Source organism: Aphis gossypii, unplaced genomic scaffold (genome assembly GCF_020184175.1).
Source record: "Aphis gossypii isolate Hap1 unplaced genomic scaffold, ASM2018417v2 Contig01075, whole genome shotgun sequence".
NCBI lineage: Eukaryota > Metazoa > Arthropoda > Insecta > Hemiptera > Aphididae > Aphis > Aphis gossypii.
In genome coordinates, this window is record NW_026083443.1 from 4,753 (window position 1) to 17,345 (window position 12,593).

A 12,593-nucleotide genomic window follows, 5' to 3' on the forward strand; every position below is an offset into this window, starting at 1 on the left:
CAGTCAATTTAAAATAAAAGTAATATCAACCTATTGAAATAGGTATGTATAGTTCCCTACTACTTAACACTTCCAAATACATAAAAACAATAATTAATCCAGACGATTCTCCAAATAGGTAGCACACCATTCCTTATGAAATTCATCTTAGTGAAAGCCGTCTTCGGAAAAGAATCAATACTTTAGGCTTTTATGGTTTGAAAATTCAGTGATGCAGTGGCGTATTCTACAGAATGGGTAAAGCGGAGAAATCTTAGAACAAACACTAAACAAGGTGATATTGTAAAAAAAGCCATTAGCATTACACCACAAAATAAAACTGAAAATGATTTTAACCATTCATCTATTTGTTCAAAATGCGGACAAACCATCGCCACATCAATAAACTACATGAAAAACTTGTCCACCATCATTGAATACACGATCAATAACTATTCCATTAGCGACTTCACGTTCCAAAGGTCGTTCGGCTTGACTCCTTGTCAGGCGACAGTAAATAAAATGAAATTGCTGAAGCGAAAATTACATTTTTCGTACAAATATAAAAATAAGCGCCAATCATAAGAGCTGTTGGAACCCAAAACGGAGAAGACGACTATGCTTCCGCAGTATTCTGATGTTAGAAAAGTTATTGGATCAAGTCGAGTTAGATATACCAGTATATCTAACTTGACTTAAAAATAACTTCGACACTGTGGGCACCAGAGTGGAAGTGTCGTCTACCCCGGGCCGTCCACCGAAAATGTGCTACTTGTGGAAGGCGTTTGGCCACTTTCCGCCGTATCGATCAGACTTCCGCCTTATCATTGTCAATATAAAACCCGATCGAACTAAATCGATCGATAGAAGGAGTCAGGACACAATTGAACGTAACTAGTGGTATCCCACAAGTCTCAGTTCTCGGACAAACCTTTTAAAACATCCTATACGATGGACTTTGTAGAAAACTAATTGATCATATTTTTAAAATATTTAATATTATGAAATTTGTTTTGTATCAAACAAACTAAAATTCAATAAAACGCCAACATATAATTATACATAAAAATGTATATTATCATAAATTTTACATCGTATACCTCTCTACTACTTAATACTTCCAAATACATAAAAACAATAATCAACCCAGACGATTCTCCAAAGAGATAGCACCATTTCTAGTGAAGTTCATATTTGTGAAAGCAGTCTTCAGAAAAGAATCAACACTTTAGGCTTTTATGATTTGAAAATTCAATGATGCAGTGGCATATGAATAAATATTGAACAGACCAAAACGAGAATATTTTTTAAAAGAAAATGTTGTTGTTTGTACTATTCAGATATGGCGGAATTACAGAGAGGTGGATACGTCGATTTGAGTGACCTGAGCACATGCACAACAAAAGCGATATGCCTCCAAAATTCGCATGACATTCTGCAGATGTGCGACAACCATCAACTTAAGAAGTCTCTGTGTGGGATCAAGCTCTATCCGCCATGGCCCGTGTGGTAGAGTGGACACTGGCACAAATATTCTCGAAAGTGATAGAGGACTACCTGGCACATACCCAGGACAAAACGCTGCCAATTAATACTTATCGGCTGAAGAATAAAAATGGAAAATACATGTATATTATAAATACGGGTACAACAAGCTAGAAATGGAGTGGCCAACAGCCCGATGAGATGTACGGGATTAGTAAAACTTTCTCATAAGACACCATCGTGAATGGCATTAATGTGTGATAGAAGACAATAATTGATAGAGTGATGATGAATCCAATGAAAACTCAAATGATGATGAAGACAAAAAAGAAACTTTAAGACTTTATATTGTACCTATTATAAGTACAATATGTAATAATTATTAATTATTTTATCAAGTATTTTATTTTTATTACTATTATTATACTTTTTTTAAAGGATTTATTTATTCAATTTAGAGGACATTTTGGTTTTAAACCAAAATGGCAAACATTAGATTTTTATGTTACCAAACACTGGATAGTGCCAAAGACTAGTTTTTATGTATGTCAAACACTTGATTTTTTATGTAACCTCCCGAGTAGCAATTGAGGTTCATAGAAAGTTCTTTTACAAGTATAAATTTACGGTGCAGAACACAGTTCAGGTTTGGTTCCTGGCTCCGACCGTTCAGTGATTTGAATACGGTTTTTAACATGAAGTGAACAGAGTTCAAAGTGCAAAAAATGTTCATTTACAGTTTTTTGGTTCGATTTTTAACCGTTTATTAAAGTGTCATTGACGGTGCATTGGTGCAATTTTAAACTGTTCATTTTTAGTTCAGTTGACGGTGCATTAACCAGGCAATTATTGAACCAAGTTTTTTTGGGTCATTTATTATAATTAGGGCTCGGAAGTTGTAGGAGCTGAAAAAGGCAAAATATGCATGCAAATATACACAAAAAAATTATAAAATATGCATAAAAAAATGTTAAATATGCAAACAAAATTAACTAACTTGATCAAGTCTATGAGAGGACACGGGACCGGCATCGCGTAATCGCCGATAAGCCATATGAACATCTGAACAGTATCTAGTTTTTTACCAGCATTATAATAAGACCCGATGAGTGCAGAAATACGTAGTGTAGATAAACGGAGACCTTCTTAGCTAAGACTTTGTCGGACGAGTGAGTGATGCAATAGTCGGAGTCAGGGTTGCCATCCATACGATAATTATCGTACGCATACGATTATTTCATGATTGTGTACGATGTACGATAAATCTTAACTATCGTACACAAAAATACGATAATTTAATAATTTTACTAAAATCCAAAAATTCAAAAATAGATTTTTGTACTTTCTAAATTATTTGTTATCTTATATTAATCTTTTGACGGTTATCTTTTTTATTGGTTTTGGTACGTCGTTTAATGTTATATGTCCTGTTCTGATGTTCTGTGACTGTCTTTCAATATTAAAATTTAGAATTTTTTTGTTATTTACTTGGTTAAAAGCTTAAATTTTTTGAAAATAAAAATGGAAGTTGACTCAGATATTCCAGGGTGTAGTTGTAGTATGACTAGTAGCCCGACAACACCAAAAAAAATTCGAATGAATAGAGGCGGTGACATGGCAAAGAGTGAAAAACCAAAACATCGTTCACAAAAATTTCGGACAGAGTGGCAGAAAAATCATTTGTTTAAAACGTGGTTAATGCCAGTTAAATGTAACGAATATGAAGCATACTGCAAATATTGTAAGCAAACAATAAAATCAGAAATTACTGTTTTAAAAAATCACGCACTTGGTAAAAAACACAAATCAATTATGTTGAGTGGACATCAAAAACACCACCTGTTTCTCTGTTCACAACAGAAACTGATTCAGATATTAAAAAAAAGCAATTGGTATCCATTGCCGAAATAAAATTAGCAGCGTATTTTGCTGAACATAATGTGCCGTTTTTAGGAGCCGATCACTTGTCAGAATTACTTACGGAAGTATTTCCTGACTCTGAAATTGCTAAGAATATTAATGTTAAGAGAACTAAAACGACAGCGATCATTAAAAATGTAATCGGTAGTTCTCAAAAGTTGGTTTTATTTGAGAAATTAAAAAAACAAAAATTTAGCCTGGTGACAGACGAGTCAACTGATATCGGTACAATAAAAACTTCCTGTGTAGTTGCAAGGTAAATAAATATGTTTTTATATAATATAGTACTTTTTAATATAAATATAATTTTTTATTCCAGATTTTATGATGAATCTAGTGAAATTATTGAAAGCGTATTTTGGCAACTACACAATGTTTATGACACAGATAATCCTAGTTCAGCCAGTGCCGAACACCTTTATAACGGTTTGATTTCCACGCTTAACGAATATGAAATACCATTAACCAATATAATTGGTTTTGGTAGTGATGGATGTAACGTTATGATGGGCCAACATAACTCTGTTGTTTCTCGACTGCGCGAGTCATGTCCAGGTATAAAACACTTACAAAAAAAGTGTGTTTGCATTTTTTTCATGTAACTTCATTATGTTTTTAGGCATTTTTATAATGAAATGTGTATGCCATTCGCCCACTTATGTGCAAGCGAAGCATGTAAACAATTGCCTCGTGCCTTAGAGGATATGGCAAGAAATATTTTTAATTTTCTAAAGAGTAGTTCAAAGAGGCAAGCAGAACTTAAACAATTCCAGATGTTTTTGAATCTTAAGCCCCACAAAATGTTACATCCTTCACAAACGCGTTGGTTATCTCTAATTGCAGTAGTCAGTAGAATATTAGAACAATGGGATAGTCTGAAACTATATTTTACTGACACTTACTTAAGTCAACGTTTGATTTCAACTGAGACGATATACTATGGATTAAATGATCCATTCATGAAGCTTGGGTTTTTGTTTTTAAATTGGAGCTTGCCGTTATTTACAAGGTATACAAATTATTAACTAATTAACATATTTTATCAGTGCCATGTGTCTCATACTATATTGCAGGGCTTCAAAAGGTTTAATGACTAATATTAAAACTATTTATGTAGAAATGAATTATGAAACTAATGTTATTTAATATCTTAATATCTATTTACTAATTAACTATTACTGTTACTATTACTGTAACTATTACTGTTTCCAGGACCTTATCAAAATTAAGAAGTATAAATATAGATTTTTGTCCTTATTTTCATGTAATCCTATTAATAGTATTAGGTATATTACTATAAATAAATAACAAACGTTTCGTTTTGTTGGTTTTAGAATTCGTGACCACTGTTTTTTTCTTTTTGGGTAATATAGTTAAATATAGTTAACTTTTCGTAGGTATTACTTACAAATACTTTAAGTAACCTATGCCTAAACCTAATTGTAGTTTATAGTTGGAGTAAATTGTTGATTATTCTGATAAATCCTGAGGGGCCTCAAGATTTTTGTTTGCACACAGGCCTGAAGTAGTCTAGTTACGGCATTCCATATTTATGTTATATTATATTTTTATTAATTTCATAATCATATCAATATTATGTTGTATACTGTAGGTTTAATATGTATTTCCAAACAGTCATATTAGAATTGCATGATAAAATTATTAATCTGTACAAAGAAATTTTACTATGCTTTCTTAAAAGAAGTTATGTATTACAAACGCCATTGGACAATATAAATCCTAACAATGGTGAGTTTCAACTTATAGATTCTGGGTTATACCTTGGGGTGGTTATTGGATTTGGTCAATGATCCAAAAGTTTTAGCTGATAATGTTAGACGGAAGGATTTTTTTAAAAGGTAAACAAAATAATTTAATTAAAATTATGACTTTTGATTTGGTGGTTGTATAAATACATTTTATTATGATTAGGTGTAGAGATTTTTTTATTGTTGCTGCCATGGAAATAAAAAAGCGTTACAATATGTCTGATCCAGTACTATCAAAATTACACATGCTTAAACCAGAGAATGCAATATCTCATGCTTTCAGGGAAACTTCTCCTACTCTGTTAAACCTAATTAAAGTTTTACCAAGGGTTGTGACTGAACCACAGATGATTCAGATAATTGACGATGGTTGGAGATGTCTACCTATTTTAGTTTCAACTTAGACTATGATATCATAGTAAAATTAACTGACCCGAAAACTAAAGTAGTACCAGCTGATTTGTTCTGGTAATTATAATGTTCACTGGTATTTTTTTATATTATTTAAAATAATAATAATATTTAATTATATTTGTGCTATGTATTTATACATAGATATTTAAATCATGTATATATTAATAATATATTTTTATTTATTTATTGGTTATAGGACTACAATAAAAAAATTATTTTCAGAGTGTGAAATATTGGCAAATTATGCCTTGATTATTTTAAGTTTACCACACTCAAATGCAAACTGTGAGAGAGTATTTTCCTCAGTTAACTGCCTCAAAACTAAGCTGCGTAGTAGGCTCAATACAACTACAATAAATGGGGTCCTACATGCTGTTGTATTTTAAATATAATAAACAAAATATTGTTTGACATTTTATTTTATTATAAGTTTTATTTAATACATCACAAATTTTACATCTAAGATTAATTGACGAGACTACGCGAACTGGAGAGAGTGACTGACTTATACACAGAGTAACGGAAAATAATATGATAACAAGTACAGTGTTACCTTAACACAACATCTTCCTTCTTTTTTTTTTTTTTTTTTTTTTTTTTTTTAACACAAAAAAAATCATAATATACAATACAAAATATATAATAGTAATTATAATTATAATAATAATGATAAAGGAAAAAAAAAAAAAAATAACATAAAATAAAATAGGTGGTTATAAAATATATAGTAAAACAACAATTAGTATAATATGTAATTACTGCATAATAATTATGGCTTATAAATCTAACCGTTTAGGTTTAATTATTATTCTACACCAGAACGAGTAAATTTTTTATTTATATTTGAATTTAAGTTGGGTTGTTCATAATTATTTGGTTTAGAAGTGGTTAAAGCACAAGTTATTAAATGTTTTCTGTTTCTTCTATACTTGCCTCCTTTTTCACCTTCAATTACATAAGATCTAGGAAATTTACCAATTTGAATCACTTTACCATTGATCCAAGGACCATTGGGTACTAATTTAAATAAAACTTTTTCACCAACTGCAAGAGGTGTTAAATTTTTTGTTTTTTTATTATAATAATTAGTTATTTTATCTGTTTTTATTTTTATTTTATTTTGGTAATCACTTAATTCAGTTAATTTAGGTTTTAAGTTATCTATGGAAACAGGTAATTTTGTTCGAATTGATTTTGACATTAACAGTTGAGAAGGAGAACATAAATTTCCTTTAGGAGAATTTCGATTATGCTTAGAGCTATATATATATCATTTTACTTTCTTTACACTTTTTTAGTAATTTCTTTATTGACTGTATTGATCTTTCTGCTAACCCATTAGATTGAGCATAATTTGGACTTGAAGTGATATGTTCTATATCCCATTCAGACATAAACTGTTTAAATTCTAGTGAACTAAATGGTGGACCATTATCAGACACTATTGAAAATGGTATTCCAAATCTAGCAAACATTGATTTAAGATGTTGAATAACAGAAGTACTTGTAAATCCAGATGTTAAATGTGCAATTTCTATAAATTTAGAATAATAGTCTACCACCAATAAATATATTTTATTATCAAAGTGAAATATATCAGTTCCTAATTTAAACCAAGGTATTTGAGGTATATCATGTGGTATTAAAGGTTCTTTAGAATTATTATTTCTATATTTAATGCATACTTCACAATTTTCAACAATATTTTTTATATCAGAATTTATGTTAGGCCAAAATATTAAATCTTTTATTGAATTTTTACATCTTTCAATCCCCATATGACCTTCATGAACTATTTTTAACATTTCTGGTCTTAAATTTATAGGTATAAGCAAACTTTTATTTTTAAATAATAAGTTGTCTATTATACATAAATCTTCTTTAAAAGACCAATAGGGTTTAATTATTTCCTCAATTAAATTTTTATTTTCTGGCCACCCACTTTGTATAACTTCACTAAGTTTTTTACATACCAAATCATTTTGTGTTTCTTTTTTAATCAAGTCTAATTTATTTTTTGAAATTGCTATATTAGAAATTAAATTTTGAACATTTAAAATTATATCATCTTCAATTTCATCAACTTCAGTTATTTGAAGTGCTGCTCTAGACAAAGTATCAGCAATTATTAGTAATTTACCAGGAACAAATCTAACTTTTAAATCATAAGATTGTAGTTTAAGCATCATGCGTTGGAGACGGACAGGTACAGAATGAAGAGGTTTTGTAAATAATGTAATTAGTGGCTTATGGTCAGTTTGCACAGTAATTGTTTGACCATACAAATATTGATGAAATTTAGTGCAACCAAACATTATCGCATATAATTCTTTTTCTATCTGAGCAAAATTTTGTTGACTTTCAGTTAATGATTTTGAGGCATAAGCACAAGGTTTATTGTCTTGCAGCAAAACTGCACCTACAGCATTTTGTGAAGCATCTACTGATAATGTTATAGGTTTTGAACAATCAAAATAACTTAAGACAGGAAATGTTGATATTAAATTTTTTAAATGACAAAATGCTTTTTCATAATTTTCATCCCATTGCCACAATGAATTTTTTTTTAACAAGTCACGCAAAATAGTTGATTCGGCGGCTAAATTAGGTATGTATGCACCTAGGTAATTAATCATGCCTAGAAACCTTTGTAAATCTTTTACACATTTTGGTGACGGTAAATTAGTTATAGCTTTGATTTTTTCATCATCTGGCTGAACACCATTTTTATTAAAAATATGTCCTAAAAATTTTACCTCTTGGACACCTATATGACATTTTGTTTTTATTAAATTTAATATTAATTTGACGGGCTCTTTCAAATACCTTTTTTAGTATTAGATCATGTTGTTCTTTATTTTTAGCATATATGATAAGATCATCAACATATAAAAATACACCATCTATATCAGAAAAATGTTCAGTCATTATTCTATGAAAAACTTCTGATGCACAATTTAAACCATAAGGAAGTCTAATAAATTTATACCTACCAAAGGGAGTGTTAAATGTACATAAGTTGGCACTTTCCTCATCAAGCGGTACCATCCAAAAACCAGAGCTAGCATCTAAAGTGGAAAAATAACATGAACCATTTAATCTAGATTTACACTTTTCAAAACTAGGAAGAGGAAAGTGTGAACGTTTTATAGCCTTATTTAGATTTCTTGGATCTAAACATATTCGAAGCTTATTATCCTTTTTTATTACAATAACTACAGAATTAACCCAAGACGTTGGTGCATTTACTTTTTCTATTACTTTCATATTGACCATATTTTTCAGTTCAGATTCTAATTTATCATAAATTTTAAATGGAACTCTCCTAGGAGGATCAATTTTAGGTTGAATATTAGTGTCTAAATGAATATGATAAGTGATTGGTAGACATCCTAGACCTTCAAATAAATCTTCATACTTATTTAAAATAGAAATCTCATTATCATTATTTATGAGATTAATTCTAGATATTAAATTAAGATTATTACATGTTTCCAAACCTAGTATAGTATTACATGAAAAATCAACTATGTAAAATTCAATTAAGTAATATTTTTGTTTATAAAAACATTTAATAGTGCTTTTACCTAAAGTGGATATCTTATTAGAGTTAAAAGCCATTAATTTTACATTAGATTGTTTTTTAATACTACTGAGAGAAATATTCATTTTTTTAAAAATTTCAATTGACATTATATTAGCTTGGGCACCTGTATCTAACTGACAATTCACATCTCTGTTATTAATTTGTAAGACAATTTGCCAAACATCATTTTTATTATAATCAGTTATAGAACCAATAAAAAGTAAATTATCATTACTAGAATTTTTTTTATCAAGTGTCATTTGATTAACAATCTTTGTCTTACAATATTTGGCAAAATGATTAAACAAATTACATTTATGACATTTGATACCTTTGGCGGGACATGAAAATTTATGACTTTGACCACAACGACTACATGTAGGACTTAAATTATTATTATTACCGTATGACTGCTTTGAACTTTCTTTTTTGATCCTTGACGATTGACTGGACAGCGATGACTCACGAGTTTGGTTATTCTTATCTGAAGATATTGACTGACAATTCTTATGACCATACAACCCTTGATGACGACCTCGACTTTTGAACTTTTCTCTTGACTGAACTACTAGTACTTCTTTGACTGCTTCATTGCTCCCATCCATGACATCCAGTTGCTTAATCCTTTGTTGTGACAACGTCATAGACGTAGCAATTTTCAATGCTTTTTCCAATGTAAGATCATCTTCTTTTAATAGACATTGTTTAATTTTAATACTATTTGTATTCAGACCACAGATTAGCATATCTTTTATTAGACTTTCTCGTAAAGACTCAAATTCACATGACATACTTTTATTTGTTAATCTCTGCTACATATTCATTAATACTTTCATCAGGTAATTGGTAGCGCGTAAAAAATTTATGGCGTTCCACAGTGACATTTTTACGTGGAATAAAATATTCATTAAATCTGTATATTAGATCATCCAATGTCAACTCTTTAATGTTAACATTAAATGAATTATAGATTTTTAAAGCAGCTTTACCAATAAAATGTAAAAATATTGATATTTTACGTATTTCTGGCTGACTATCATAACCACTCGCAATCAAATAAATGTTGAACTCTTGTAACCAATCGGACCAATTTTGACATAAATTTCCATTTAAGGATAGTTGACTTACATTACCAATAAGACCTGACGACATCGTTAATGTGTTCGTAGAAATTTGAGCATCAGTGCACGTGGTTTGTTGCGGCTCGTTTATTGACTCATCATGTTGTGATCCAGATTTATCTGCTTGATCCTTCTTTTTTCGACCCATAATGAATCAACACCTGACACCATGTTGTATTTTAAATATAATAAACAAAATATTGTTTGACATTTTATTTTATTATAAGTTTTATTTAATACATCACAAATTTTACATCTAAGATTAATTGACGAGACTACGCGAACTGGAGAGAGTGACTGACTTATACACAGAGTAACGGAAAATAATATGATAACAAGTACAGTGTTACCTTAACACAACACATGCGAAACAAAATATTAAGAGTAGTGGTAGTAATAATTGTGTCAAATTTACACCAACAGACGATATGCTGAGCAGGATGACAAAAAAATTATTATACATTAGTGATAGTCATCACGATTTAAAGGACTACCCTACAGCTGCAGCAGCTGCTGTTGAACTTGTTGAAGAAGGGGACTTAGCAATGTTCAATGCGTAGACCATGGTGTATCAATATTTAGATGACGTAGATATGAGTAGACATATCAATATTGACAATTTATATCTCTTATCTCCTTGGAGATTATTATTATTATGATGATTATTATCAAATTTTTTTCCGCTTTTATAGATGTATATACAATTTGTTTTTTATTTATTCAATTTATAACTTTTTATAATATGACTTGTTAGTCTATTAGTCGTCCTCCGACGAATTATACAAATGCGTGTTTATCATTAATCATTTTTGCATGATTTTTTTTCACCTAAACACTACCTTGAATACATTTTCGGACTTTCGGTCTTCCAGCCGAATAAATTGTAATGAACACAAATACATAATCGCACCGAGCGTAGCGAGGTGCCAAATTTTTTGTACGATAGTTTTTTTCTAAAATATGGTAAATACGATAATTTGATAACTACAGTACGATATGTTCAGCTGTAGAGGTTGGCAACCCTGGTCGGAGTATTCCGGCATTGAACTGATTGTTATCCTGTTCGACCCAGACTTCCTTTAGTCCCCAACAGTGTGTTTGCCGCAAGTAATTTTATTAGAAGAAAACATCAATTTTTCAAGAAAATAATAAACAAGTATAGAAATCTCACGAAAATTGAAAAATATGCATAAAAAACATATGAAAATTAAGATATATGCACTTTTTTTCTAAAATTGACAAAATATACAAAAAAATGCATTCATAGTTATGCTAATAAAGCAATATTATAGAAAATCTGTATTAAAGACAATTTATTTCCCAAGATAGGAAAAAAGTAATATGCCTTGTTGCCAATCACTGGAGTCATTACCCTATGCATAAACATTTTTCATTTGTTTTATCAAGTTTTTTTTTTATTAAATGATGGGTATTTTGTTTCTTCTTTTAATACAAAATTGTATTAATATGCTGTGTGCACATACAACTTGATTCTATTTATACATACAAATATTACTCAGCTTTTAATTTACAATTGGGAACAAACTCGAGTTGAACCCCAGATTTCAAAAACAGCACAAGCTGGGTCCCGCTATATTTTATGCAAAGGTGGGTAAGTTAATAAAAATAATTAACTAAAATAAATTAAAATAAAAGTTAAGATAGAAAATTAAATTAACTTAACTCAGTAAAAAAAGTTTTTCAAGTCATAATATTAGTAAGTCATAAATTGCACTAGTATTTTGGTTTCTATAAACATTTACCAAGTGCTTAGCACTGTATAAACATAAAACTTAAAATTATTATTATAGTAGGTACATACTACATTATTACTAGAAACTTTTAGGCCACATCTATACATAAAAACTAACAAACTAATGTGTTTCATCAACTGGAAATTGAAGTCTGGATATACCAGTATAGTTTGTTATTGAGTTAAAATCACAGCTTTTTTAAAAAGAACAAAAATGAAACAAGTAGGAGGTATCATTTGGGATTATTTATCATATTGAAAGAAAGTTCAATATTTTTTTTGTAAAACAGTACTTAAATTTAATCAATAATTGTCAATAACTAATTCATTAAGACAATATTGATCATAATATCAAACATTCCAAAAATTAAAAATGTAGGTAAATATTATAAGTTATCTGAAAAAATTGACAAGCACTTTAGTCAAGCAGAAAAACAAACTCTATTAGATGAGGAGACCTTATTGGAACCTCGGTTTTAATACATGAATTTCAAAATAACATTGTTCTCCTAGAAGTTAAAAGTTCCATTATAAACAGAAAAAAACCTTAATCAGTTCTGAGTAAG

The 12,593-nt window shown here is 29.6% G+C and overlaps 1 pseudogene; it reads left to right on the plus strand.

The window, feature by feature from the left end:
• Window positions 1-3,887: 3,887 nt before the first annotated feature.
• On the plus strand, window positions 3,888-10,834 carry LOC126555761 (uncharacterized; annotated as a pseudogene).
• Window positions 10,835-12,593: the final 1,759 nt, after the last annotated feature.